Source organism: Saccostrea cucullata, unplaced genomic scaffold (assembly GCF_032062105.1).
Source record: "Saccostrea cucullata isolate Sc308-1 unplaced genomic scaffold, CSIRO_AGI_Scuc_v1 ctg12258, whole genome shotgun sequence".
Taxonomy (NCBI): Eukaryota; Metazoa; Mollusca; class Bivalvia; order Ostreida; family Ostreidae; genus Saccostrea; species Saccostrea cuccullata.
Genome location: NW_026921042.1, coordinates 2,822 through 17,674, shown reverse-complemented (window position 1 = coordinate 17,674; position 14,853 = coordinate 2,822). Strand labels below are relative to the sequence as shown.

At 34.0% G+C, this 14,853-nt stretch overlaps 1 pseudogene; it reads left to right on the top strand.

Annotated features, from left to right (window-relative positions):
- The first annotated feature begins 2,753 nt into the window (after positions 1–2,753).
- LOC134259042 (organic cation transporter protein-like) lies at positions 2,754–14,649 on the top strand (annotated as a pseudogene).
- Positions 14,650–14,853: the final 204 nt, after the last annotated feature.

Here is a 14,853-nt window from a genome sequence, read left to right as displayed (position 1 = left end):
CGTTCATTACTATCTTTCTCAGGCGAAAAACGGGTTAGGAATTCAATACCACTTGGCCGTCGAATCCTCTTTGTTGGAGGCTCTACAGATTTAGCGTTTTGTAATCAAGAGTTATCGCTCTTTTTTTATCGTATTTTATTTAGTCGATAGTCGGTCGCATTATTCGATAGTCGGTCCTTTCGACTGACAGTCGAATAGTCGACTATTCGTTGACATCCCTACTTTAATGTGATTTTTAGCTCTACTGGTCAGAGACCAGAAGAGCTTATGCGATAGTAATGCGTCCGGCGTCCGTCCGTCTGTCTGTCTGTCTGTCTGTCCGTCTGTCTGTAAACAATTTTTAAAAACGCTACTCCTCCTACAATTTTAGTCTGATTTCAATATTACTTGGCACACAAGTAGACTACACTAAGATACATAGAATAGTGCATCGGTTTTTCATTTCGATGAACGGTGTTGCCATGGTTACTAAAAATAGAATTTTCTGTGAAATTCCTTTAAAACGCTACTCCTTCCTCAATTTTGGTCTGATTTCAATATAACTTGGCACACAAGTAGACTACACTAAGATACATAGAATAGTGCATCGGTTTTTGATTTTGGTGAACGATGTTGCCATGGTTACTAAAAATAGAATTCTCTGTGAAATTCCTTTAAAACACTACTCCTTCTACAGTTTTGGTCTGATTTCAATATTACTTGGCACACAAGTAGACTACACTAAGATACATAGAATAGTGCATCGGTTTTTAATTTATCGGGTTTTGGTTTCGATTGTAACCATGGTTACTAAAAATAGAATTTTCTGTGAAATTCCTTTAAAACGCTACTCCTTCTACAGTTTTAGTTTGATTTCAAAATAAGTTGGCACACAAGTAGACTACACCAAGATACATAAAATAGTGCAATGGTTTTTGATAAGTACAAACCAGTAGAGCTACAGTCTCGACAGAGACTTCTGGTTTACTTGCTACATCTGTACCCATATTTAAAAACATATCCATCCCATGAATGAAGGTCAAGGCCAAAGGTATATTGACAACAGGGAACATTTGAATTGATTTGTTTTTTAGTTTATTAAGGAAGCACTCTCCTAAGCATTTGGATTTCAGAAGTAACAGGATTTGTAAAATAGTGTTTATACAGCCTAAAATCATGTTATTAAAAGATAGAAAGTCAAATACTTTTAAGAAGTTTTTTTTGGAAATTGTTTTTTCATGTATATATGGATGGATTTCATTCAAAAATGCATATAATTTAATTACTGTCATGTCTCTCAAGTATTTTATTCTTTGTTATAGTAAATATTAAAAAAAAAAAAAACAATGACACTATAACTTTCTCAGAAGCATAAGTCTTGAGTTACACTATTCATTACAAGTTTGTTTTTGTTGTGTTTTTGATCAAATATATTCTGATGAGAAGGGGTTTCTAGAAAGTAGAGTGAAGTTGAGTTGAGTTGATATCAATAAATGAAAAAGACAAATAGAATATTTGTTGAAATTTTGTTTTACTTAAAGAAAATTTTGAGGGATCCAGACACACACATGAATGTAATTTATATGTCTTAGGGCATCTAGTGTTTGGAAATGCATAAAGCATGTTTATCAAAGCAATCAACATACATATTCAATATTCTTAGATACAAACAAGGTTAAAACTGATAATTGAGAGGAAACGCTGGTTGTGTAACACTGATGTCCCTGTATGGCAGTTTATAGCAAATGCTGAAGTTTCTAAATTGCAGGCCAAACTCCAAGGTCAAGAGATCAAGATGTTGATATCTAAAAAAAATATCTCCTATGAAGGAATACAGTGAAATATGAAATTCTTAGCATCAACTGTCAAAACGTACTAGTGGTCAAGGTTAGTTTCTCTAAAAATAGCAGGCCCCTTGTATCCAGAGCTCCAGTCCATGATCTATGGGTCAAAATATTGTGCCCAATGGAAGGTCTTGTCACAGGAAAAAGACCTTGGTCATAACTTTTGAATGAGAAAGGAAAGGGATTTCATATTTCACTTTTATATTCCATGTACCTTGGAAAGAATCTATCCAATATAGGGTACTTTGACTTTGGCCCTTTGACCTTGAAGTTTGACCTACTTTTCAAAAATTTTATCATTATCTTTACCTGTTCATAATTTTTTGAATTAGAAGATAAAGGGCTTGCTTATTCCTATTTAAATTACCTATGACAAACAAAACATTTGTAAATAGATTTTGTTTTATGACCCTGTGGACTAATGACTTCAAATTTCAGCCTATTTTCAAAAATACAAACATTGGTAATAAATTTCCAAGGGGAGGGGATAGAGCATTCAGTGATTTTCAATATTTTAGGTATTTTAGTTCTCTGATTAAAACTGACTTTCTCCTTCTTGTTTAATTAAATTAATGCATAAATTCCTCAAAGTCTAGGGAGAACTGCTTCTCACATTTTGTGGAAAGATCTGTGATATGTGTAAGGGTTTTGTTGTTAGGCTTACTTGTTTGGAATTTTAAGATTTAACTACCGTATAAGTGGAAAAATTTAGCGAGACACATTTTAACGATTTGTCCTTGAAAACTTATAATCTATTTTTCGTGAGATGTTATTTTAGCAATTTTAAAATGCATATTAAAGAGGCTATCACAAAGAAAACATTTAATTTTAGCGATATTCAATTTTAGCGATCTCAGCACCCTCGCTTATAATGCCAAAATTAAATCATGGCTAAAAATTCTACTTATACGGTATAATCTCATCCAACAGGTGCCTGTAAATGAATCTGTGACAGCCATTATTCCTCTCGACTCAAATGGAGAATTTGAAAAATGTGTGATGAAATCTCCAACCCAAAATCAAACCAAGACATGTGATCAAGGGTGGACCTATGGAATTGAATTTGATTCCACCATATTAACAGAGGTACATACCGGTATAAAAATTTCAGGAAAATTATAAACAAAAAATCCACAGAGCATTATTTTTAATGATGATAAGAGCAGAATTCTGTTATGACTTTAGTCATCAAGTAATAACAATGTTAATCATTAGCATAGAAATTAAATTGTGACAGCATACAAAAAATTCTGTTGCTGGAGCTTCGATGATTCATTTCAATACTGTCAATTAAAAAATAAAATTGTACATTTTCTCTTCCAGTGGGACCTGGTGTGTGATAATAAATTCCTGGTGGATTTGTCCTCCACGATCTATATGGTGGGTAACACACTGGGGGCCCTCTGTCTCACGCCGCTGTCGGACAAGTTTGGCAGGAAGTGGATCATTCTGGGCATGCTCTGGATACAAGGGGCCATCGGCATAGGAACAGCCTTCGCCAGCAGTTACGCCATGTTCACCGTGTTAAGATTTTTTATAGCTTTACTAAACATGGTACGTTTTATACACTATTCCTCTTTATATTTTTACGTCACCTGCGTAAACTCAGTTGACCTATTGCTATCCGTTCTTGTCCGTTGTCCTCAGTCAAGCGACATGTGTCATGCTTTAACATTTGAACATTTTCAGCTTCTTCTCTGAAACCTCTGAACCAATTTCAATCGAATTTGGCATAGAGCATCTATAGGTGAAGGGGAACAAAAATTATGAACTTCATGGTCCCTGCACCCCAGGGGCCTGGAGGGTAGGGCTAAAACCACTAAAATTTTCTTCTTTACTCCTGGACACCAAGCAGTCAAACTGTTGGTATGATTGTAGTCAGCATTGAGTCCTCTACCAAAATTGTGAAATTCATGGCCCCAGGCTCAGGGGTTCTAGTGCTAAGATGGGGCTAAATAGATTTTATAGTGAAAGTGCATAAATTCGTTGAAAGTCTTCTTCTCTGCTCCTGGGCATTAAATAAACTAACCAAGTACATTGATATGTTGAATAAGGCTGCATCTACCAAAATTGTAAAAATCATGGCCCCTGGGTCAGGGGTTCTAGTGCTAGGGTGGAGCTATATTGATTATATAGTGAAAATGCATTATTTCTTTGAAATTCTTCTTCTCAGCTCCCGGGCATTAAATAAACTTACCAAGTGCATAGTTATATTGAATAAGACTGCCTCTTCCAAAATTATTAATCTCATTGCCCCATGCATGGTCAGGGGTGCTAGGGTGGGGCTATATAGATTATACAGTGAAAATGCATAAATTCTTTGAAATTCTTCTTCTCTGCTTCTGGGCATTGAATAAACTAACCAAGTGCATAGTTATGTTGAATAAGGCTGCCTCTTCCAAAATTATGAATTTCATGGCCTCAGGGTCAGGGGTTCTGGTGTTAGGGCAGGGCTATACAGATGATATAGTGAAAAAGAATTATTTCTTTGAAAATCTTCTTTTCTGAGCCTGGGTATTAAACCAATGAACTATGTACGTAGTTATAAGGAGGAAGGATGCCTCTTCGAGATTTGTGAATTCTGTGGCCCCTGGGTCAGGGCTTCTTGTGTTAGGGCGGGGCTCTTTTGTTTATATAATGAAAATACATGAATTCTTTGAAAATCTTTTCCTTTGCTCAAGGTTATTATGCCATTGATTTAAGTACTACATATTTATGATGGATGGTGCCTTTTCCAAAATGGTTAAGGATTTCCATCCCTAATGGGAACTAATTACCTACCCTTGAATGTCCATCAAGTCCATAATACACTGATATTATATTAAAGCATTTTAAAGTGGAAAATGATTGCCCGCGAGAAAGTTTTAAAAATGTCATTAATTAAGCAGTAGTTAATTAAAAAGATTGCATGGAAGTCTATGGGGAAAAGCGTTTTTTCAAAATAAAAATTCGATTAAGTTGAATATCAATAAATCCTGCGGTGGAAAGGTGCATTTAAACATTAAAAGTAAAATGACAATTGAAAACAATTTTTTTAATTGAATTTTTTTACTAATTAAAAAAGGGGAGATAGCTCTTACAAGAACTCCAGGTCATAAATTAAGACACAAGGTAATATTATGTCAAATGATATCCAATGCTACATATTTATGATGGAATTTCACTGAATTTGTTCTCATTAGGGATTGAATACCTTAATTTCCAGGCTCCTGGGTCAGAGGTATTTGGAGGGGAGGGGGAGTACATAGTCTGAAAATGAATCTGGTATTTATCAACACTTTATGATGAAATAAAATTCATGATAAATTTTCCAAAATTTTGAAATACATGTATGTAGCCCCAGGGTCAGTGGTTCCTGTGGTGTGGGGTACACAACTGGTTATAAAGTGGAAATGCAGTTTCTCTTTGTTACTCAGATCTACCTCTTGGAATTAAGTAAACAAAGTAAGCATTCTAAGGTATAATTATACCCACGGTTCAAAATTTTGAATCTCATGGAGGTACTGTAAACCAACTTTTATTCGCGTGCAAGAGGTGATGAATAAGTTTCAAAATTGAATCATGCAACAGTGGTCTCGGTATCGCGAAATAAAGGTCTCATTTCCGTCATGGATTCCTTTTTTTTGTCAGCGCAACTCCTCATAAACCGCCTGCAAGAATTTCACATGAACTTTGCAGGTATTTAGGAAACAATGTCATATTACCAAAATTCTGATTCCTTTTATTTTTTCACAATTTCCACACATTTTAACTTATTTGATACCTTGATGTAAGATGAACAGTTTGTCAGCACAACTCCTCATAAACCGCTGCACAGAATTTCGTCAAACTTTGCAGGTATTTAGGACATAATGTTTAGATGTGCATATTACCAGGAAATTCCGATTCCTTAATTTTTTCTGGGAATTTCCGCACTTTTTAACTTAGGCATTTGGCCATACCTTGAATGTGGAGATGAACAGATTGTCAGCACAACAGAATTTCGTCAAACTTTGCAGGTATTTAGGACACAATGTTTAAATGTGCATATTACCAGGAAATTCCGATTCCTTAATTTTTTCCGGGAATTTCCGCACATTTTAACTTAGGCATTTGGCCATACCTTGAATGTGGAGATGAACAGTTTGTCAGCACAACTCCTCATAAACCGCTGCACAGAATTTCGTCAAACTTTGCAGGTATTTAGGAGACGATGTGTAGATGTGCATATTACCAGGAAATTTCGATTCCTAAATTTTTCCAGGAATTTCCACACTTTCCAACTTAGACTTTTCTGCCACATTTTTTGAATATAGAGATGAACAGTTTGTTAGCACCACTCCTCTTAAACTGTTTACATAGTTTTGTCAACCTATGCTGATATTTAGGACATATTCCATTATTTTATCCCAAAGAGTTTTGCCTCATATTCAAGAAAATTTCTCAACATCCCCCAATTCAAATTAATGTGTGGATTTGTATATTGTCAAGAAATTTTGATTCCATAATTTATTTAGAAACTTCATTCCACATTTAAATGTTCTCATATGCAAGACATTTTGATGTGAAGATTTTTTGCAAATATTGCCCTTTTTGATCTATACTATGTATTTAAAGTGCACTGTGCCTTTCATTATGTGTTTCACCGTCAAGTTATGGGGGAGCATGGGGTATGTGAGCTTGCTCACTTTTTCTTTCATTATTATAAGCAATGGTTCCTCTTTCAAAATTTTGCATTTCATGGCCTTTGGTTTAAAACATGAATCAAATTCAATTGTTGAAAAGATGTTACGAGATACTCAAGTGACCTACAAGGCCCATGGGCCTCTTGTTTTTGTTCCCCTACTCTGCCTGTGGGTAATTAGAAATCAAACTTAAAACATGCAACATGTATACACATGATGCAATGGTGCCTCTTTCAAAATTTTTGAATTTCATGGAATGTGGTTAAAAACAATAACGAAATTAAATTGTTGGAAAGTTCTTACATGATACTTAAGTGACCTGTGGGCCTCTTATTTTAAACACAAACCTATTCAATTCAAGTTGTTACATGATACTCAGATGACCTATAAGGTCTTGGACCTCTTGTTTAAAACATACCAAACAATTGAAAATAATTCTAAATAATCCTCTGGCATTCACTTCAAAATTATTCAAGGTTTTACTTTGTTTACACACATTTATACATATGTTTAATATTTATAGTTCATATAAAAGAATTGAGTTTTCACAGAACAGAATACTTATATATCAGTACTATTGCATACCTCTTTTATTTATTATTATTATATTGAAAACAACACAATGATGTGTTTCACTGGAGATATTTGATTTTCTTCACTTGTCTGTTTCCATACTGAGCAACAAACAGATTGTCATTTGTATCTATACACAGTCCCCAGGGTTCACTCAGTCCACAGTCTATGTAACGGAGGAACTGTCCATCCTGGTCTATGATGTGGACACAGTCATTGTTATGATCAGCTGTAAGGATGTGACTCTGACTGTCTGTGGTGATTCCTTTTGGAATGAATGGTTTGTTCTTTGGAGCAGGAGTATGTCCAGTGTACCTGAATCTCAGTTTCCCGGCCTGATTGACCACCACTACTGCTTTAGCTCTAATGTCAGTCACACAGATATCCAGGTTCCTGTTCTCAGTTATATATCCACCAGATGAATAGAGAGGTTTACCTTTATCATCAAACTGAATGGTTTGTTTCTCTGTGGAGCCAGAGTAACGGACAACTTTTGTTTGTTTGTTATCATCACTTTCCATGATAACCAGGAGGTCACCAGAGGAGGTACTACAGACACCTTGAGGTCTCCAGTTCTGTAGTCTGATCACCTCCTCTATCTTCTCATTCTTGACAATGTTCACAGTACTATCTCTGTAATCAGTATAAACTAGATCTCCACTTTTTGTCACTGCTATGTCCTTTGGACTTTTTCCTGACTTGGTTGTGATTGACTTGAGTAGCGATCCCTGATTGATGCTGTAGAGTTTCATGGTGCTGTCAATTCCACTTGTCCAGATTTCTTCATCACTCAGACAGGCCACATTGTAAAGTCTGCCATACCCAGTGTCTATGGTGGTGACAGTCTCTGGTTCATCAAGCAGCTGTTTGACTGGAGGAGAGGATCCAGCTTCTGGTGATTTCTGTGTTGTCTTCATGCTGTAGCCATTTTTATCTGAAGTAAAAGAACTCGATGATAAAGTGCCAAACAGTTTACTAAGTTCTTCATGGATTTTTCCTGGTATGAATTCGGGTAAAGACAGTGTAATTTTGTGTGGAAGATTTCTGTATATTTGTACATTGGGTGTGACACTAAATAGTTCTGACAAGTCATTCGTGTCTATTGCTATTTCACCTGAATCAATTTCATCCTTGATGTCAGACATTGTCTTGTTTATTTCATCCAGATGTTTCTGTAGAGTTTGTAACTGTGTGTTTTTCATCTCATCAACTTCAGCTTTAAGTTTCTTGACAAGTTTGTCAATTTCTCTGTGCCAGTCCTCTCCATGTTTTGTTATGGCTGTTGAGAGATCTCCATATTCCTTTTCTAACTGACTCATTCTGTTTTGTACATCAGAGGCAATGTCCTGGTAGGTGGGATATATTGTACCATTTAATTCATTCCTCTCTTTTATAATAATATCCTTCTTTTCATTCAGAACTCGCAGAATTTTAGATAATTCATGACCTAAATGTTGATTAGATTCAATGCAGTCGCTGCAGACAGGAATGTCACATTGTTTACAGTACATGATACATTGTTCTTTGTTATGAGATGTACATATAGGGTAGAGGGGGGTGGATTTCCTGTCCTTGAAGTCCACAATTTTATGAGGTTTTGAGAAATCAACAGAAAAGTGTTCTCCCACACAGGCCTTACACAGGTTGACAAGACACGTATCACAGTGCATCTGTACCACAGCGGTCTCACACAGGTCACATCGCATCACGTCCTGGGCACTGGTACGGGGGTCCATCATTAGACTTTTAGCATAAAGAAATTCAGCATTAATGAGTAACATACAGATTTGAGGGCAACAATTGTTTTCAATTGTTTGATAGAACAGAAAATAAAATTGTATATCTGAGACCATTAAGCATGCAGAATTTTTTTTCTTCAGATAATCACATGCATGTATAGCGATAGTCAAGACATCATGTTCAAGATTATATTGTTTACATAGCTAAAGCACACATTACTGAATTTTCAAAATTTGCAAAAAGTTGAAGTTACTGCTCTGTTTATTACCTGATTTTAATAATGGTGACCGTCCTGTCTCTTTATCTCTGTATACTCTGATCATGTGACACACCTGCATTATCTAGTCTTTCTCTATGGACTGATCATGTGATATACCTGTGTTATCTACCTGTCAGGTGATTTTACTTCCTGGTCCATGAGGGGCATTTAAACATTCAAGCAAACATTCTTTGCATTGCAGCTTTTTTTTTTGAATATAAATAATGCACTTCATGTGAATTTGACAGTCATCATAATTTTCTACTGTAATTGAAAATAATTAAGGACATATAATGCAACATACAATCTACTCTTGATTTTAGATTGAAGTCCCATAAAATGTTCTTAAACAAAAAATTAGCTTACATTACCAGGAGTTTTGACTAGATATAAAAGGATGAAAATGCTAGAATTTTTTGAAGAAAAATGAACATAAATATAGTTTTAGTTGGTATTTAAAAAATTGATTTAGAGGGGTTGTAAAGTATTACCAGGCAGCATAAAATTCAAATAGGTCATTCTATATCTCGAACATAAATTTAACAAAAAATAAGAACATTTAAATATAAAAAAAAAAACTTTGTAGTGTTTGTCCCTAAGCACTAAACAAGTAAAAACAGATTTTTAAAAATGTTCTCAAACTTTATTTGGAAAGATGTGGACTCCATTGTATAGATATGAATATACATAAACATAAGTAATCATAGATTACAGAGCTCACCTCAACGAATGTTGTCTTTAAGTAAAGCAAAGTCCAACAATTAACCAACAAAAAGGGTACATCCAAAAATTCAAAATTTAAGCAATTTGATCTGATACTTTGTAATAGACCTATATAAAAACTTCAGACTAGTTTTTCATCACAAAAATGTAATTAAAATCCAGCATCTGAAGCAAGTTTATTATTAAATGATGATGAAAGGTGCCTCATCCAAAATGGTTAATTTCAGGGCCCCTGGGTCAGGGTACTTGGGGTGGGGGTTACATAGTCTGAAAATATATAAATGCTTTGAAATGTACTTTTTGGTATTAATCAACCATTTGTGATGAAATAAAATTCATTATAAAATTTCCAAAATATAGAAATATGTGCCCCCAGGTTCAGTGGTTCCTGTGGGGTGGAGTGCACAACTGGTTATAAGGTGGAAATTTATTTTCTCTTTGTTACTCTGATTTACCTCTGGGTATTAAGTAACCAAAGTAAGCAAGCTAAGTGTATAGTTATTATAAGCAATAGTGCCTCTTTTAAAATTTTAAATTTCTTGGCCTTTGATTTAAAACATGAACCAATTCAATAGTTGGAAAGTTGTTATATGATACTCAGGTGACCTATAAGGCCTGTGGGCCTCTTGTTTTAATTACTGACATTAACAAAACTAAATTTGTTAAATTATTTAGTGAAATTCAAGATGTTAAAAATTAGTTAAATTATTCCATGAAATTCAAGATGTTAAAATATATTAAAAATTACCAAAATTAATATTTTTGCATGTTTGTAAATTGAGATTACATGTATTTTGTTTCAGCCTATTGCCTTGACGACCTATGTCATGGTAACAGAGATGTTTCCGGCTTCCAATCGTTCCTTTCCCTCGGTGGGCATTAACTGTTCCTGGGGGGGTGGGGCTGGTGATGCTGGCAGTCCTGGGGTACTTTATACGAGACTGGAGAACCCTACAGCTTGTGATCTCAGTACCAAATTTTCTCACTCTTATTTATGCCTGGTATGAAAATGCTTAACCCATATTTTTATGATTCTTAAAAAATCCCTACTTATCTTCTGCTGTTTTAATATCTGCATTAATTTATGTAAAATCACCCAATATAGAAGAGCTCTTTATTAATTAATGTCATTTATTTTTTGTTACATTTACATATGAATTTAATAGACTTTTATATGGTATTAATCTGGGTTATTGAGGCAGTTTTTTACGCTTTATAAACCGTGAAAGTTTGCAGCTAAAGTAAAAAAAGCCAGTAAACTGTTTCCAAGAACAAATAAGTTTTATACCCATATAAGTGGTGGGTCTCCTAGGTCAAATTCATTGAAATATAATTTAATTTTTTCATTCATTTGATGCAAGAATTAATCATGTTTTATTTAAATAACTTCAATAAATTTGAATGTATTGTTCATTTACAGATTTTAATACATTTTTTTGACGTAAGTCATTTTGACATAGGCAACCCATTTTATACGGTATGAAGTAAATTTTTTATCCAATCAAATACAGTGTTACAACCAGAATTAAATTATATAAATATGAATTAAGTATTTTTATATAAACACTGTATAAGTCTAGACATTTATACCAATACTTTATACTGTACTAATTATAATTTTACCTCTAATTCAGATATAAATAACCAAAATACTGTTGTTATCAGTGGTGAATTTTCTTTGTGATCTAGGTTTTTACCAGAATCGATTAGATGGCTTATAGCTAACAAGAAGTACAATCAGGCTAAATCTGTGGCCAAGTTTGCAGCCAAAGTAAACAGGAAAGAGATTCCAGCTGAACTATTAGCTATCCAGGAACAAGAACCAGTGGACCCAGCTGGTGTGGGTCAAAGTCAAGTGGGTCTCCTGAGGTCAAAGGACACAAAGAAATATACCGTCCTTGACCTCTTCAAGACTACCAAGTTGAGGACATACACATTAATCATGTTTTATTTATGGTAAGATTTTTTTAAATAAATACATGTATGTATAAAATTAAAATTAACTCATAGGAAAACATTGTTCATTTACACAAATGATTTGGAATACATGTACTAAAATAATTGTTGTGAGCTTTTAGATAATTCAACATATTGAAAGGTACGTTTAATAATGAACTTTTATTAATTAGGATATATTGACATGTGATAGTTCATATTTGTTCCTGTTTTATAGGACAGCTGACAGTGTGTGTTATTTTGGGATTCTCTTTGCCACGCCCCAGCTCCATGGTAACCAGTTCCTGAACCTAGGGATCAGCGGGATTGTTGAGATCCCAGCTCTAATCATCTGCATGTTTATCATCAACTGGTACTGGAATTATCTCCCTTGTTTTTTTGTTTTTTAATTTTATGAAATAAATAAATCATTTAATATAATGGATAAAGTGACTTTGAATTTAAAAAAAGTCGGGGTGAGGGGGTCTGTCAGAAGAGGTCTCTTGTTTTTGCTTTCAGTAACAGGTCACGGTTTCTGTTTGTACCGATTAATTTGTTTTCTCTATTTTACAGGGTTGGACGTAGAAGACCTGTGATATTTTTCCTACTGTTGTCAGGGATCATGAACATTATAACTATATTCATCCCCAGTCAAACAGGTAAAATCACGTATGTAAACTCATTAACATCCAGACAAAGAAAAAGATAGACCAGCACTGTTTCTCATTGTATGTACCTAATTCAGCAGATTGTTTTCAGATTCTGGTGTTGACCTAACCTGGTTACAGATAACAGCCGCCATGATAGGAAAGTTTGGGATTACTGGGGCTTATTCTCTGTCCTACCTTTACTCCTCAGAAATCTTCCCCACAGTTGTCAGGTATGATACAGTCATTGGACAAAAGTAATTGTTCTTGATGTCAAAGTGATTGTTTATTGATACCCCACGCTTAATTTTCTACCGTATATATATATCCTAGGTGTCTGATAATTTGGGAAATTTTTTGCAGAAACTGTCCATTTTTGTGTTTATTTCAAGTTTGTTCCATAAACTTGGTACATAAAAAAAAATCCTTGTAAATTTTTGAAGATAAACAATGTTAAATATTTTAAAAATAAAATTTTCTTACTGTTTTTCAAAAATATACAAAGTTTACTGATGGTATTACTTGACACACAAGTAGACTATTACATAAGAATTCATCCGTTTTTGATTTATGAACGGTGTTGCCATGGTTACTAAAAATAGAATTTTCTTTGAAATTTGGAAAAAACGCTACTCTTTTTACTGATTTCCTAAACTTGGCATACAAGTTGGACTATACATGGTCTGTAGAATATGCCTCAGTTTTTGATTTCAATGAACTGTTGCCATGGTTACTAAAAATAGAATTTTCTGGTGAAATTCACTTTAAAACATCTAAACCTTTTCTACAGTTTTGACATTTCAACCAAGGTAAGGTCAGATACACTAAGATACATAAAATAGTGTTGATTTTTCCGGTTTGCCATGTCAAAAATTTTTTTGTAAAATTCCATTAAAAATTCAGCAGGGATTTCAATTCATGTTCTTTACTAACTTCATAAAATAGTGCATTTTTTAAAAAAATTTTGATCAATTTTAACATAAAAATTCAAATTTTCTGTCATATTTTTAAAAACGCTACTCCTCACAGTTTTTGTTTATATTCATATTTGACTTGGACAGACAGTTGTATAAACAGTGCATTTTTTAAAGTAATTTCGATTTGATGTTGCCAGGTTACTAAAAATAGAATTTTCAGCACTGAATTCCTTTTTACTAATTCATTTACATATATTTGGTTACACTTGAAATTGGAAAGATTTGGGGCTTATTGGCATTTTTGAAATCCAGTTGTGGTTGATAATTCATTGCAAAAGTTAATTGTCAATTTAAAGTAGGCTCATTATATATATATTTTGAAGTCTGATAAAATGGGAAATGTAAAACTAGACTTTGTCAAAATTTTACTTAAAAAAAAAATCTTAATTTAAATTAAAAAGCATTTGTACTAAGCCATTTTTACTTACATGTATTTGTAGAAACCAAGCCGTGGGGCTGTCGTCTTTCTTTGAGAATTTAGGTGGAATAGCTGCACCTCTGATAGTCTATGCAGTAAGTATTTGGATTTCAGGATTTGTTCAATAATACAACACTTATTTAAGTCCTACCCAAATTTTATTCCTTTACTGTGGCCTCAATATGTCCAACATTATGCATAATTTTTTTCAAAACAAAGCATTAACAGTAGAAAAACAAATCTCAGTATTCCAAAAATATATATAGGGTATGAAGGAATTTTCAAACTAGAAGTTGCTTTAAATCTGAGAATGTTTCCATTTCTTTATTTTAGACAGTGAATTACTCTATAATTAACTTCCTCTGCCTTTTGTTTTCAGACCAGCAGCTCCCAGTCTTACATTCCTCTAGTCGTGTTCGGAGTGATCATGGTCGTAGGGGGAATCTTAGCTTGCTTTCTCCCAGAGACTCACAAGAAACCCCTCCCCGAAACCATCGAGGACGTGGAACATTTCACCCGAGGGGCAGCCACTCAGACTGAGGAAACCTATCTCTGACCAGGTCAAGGTCACATACCTGATCAGGTCAAGGTCACCTGGGTGACACACGGTCATGGAGTTAAACATGGAGTTCAACCACAGTTTCTTTATGTTCTTTACAATCAACTTTGACATTTATTTCAACAAAAGAACAAACCTTCAAATGATTGTGTCGATCACTATTGTGCCAAAACATTCACCTCAACAGATGTTTTAGTGCTACTTGTTTTGATCTCATTATGTTAGACATATCTTGTAGTGTTTGAGTTATTTTTGATAGAATTATATTTCTGATACCAGTGTTTGATTGTTTTATTGCAGTCAATCTGTTTTCATGCATTTACATTTATTATTAGTGAAATATAGATCTGGTTATATAGCATTTAAATTATGCCCCTTAGATGGATTTTATGTTGTAACATAAACAATACATGTGTTGTTATTGCTCAATTAACCAAAGTTTCAAAGACCACTGAATCAAATAAGAGTAAACCTCAATATCAACATTTCTTATAAAGAGGATTTCTTAGGAGGGGCATTTACTAGTTTTACTTTT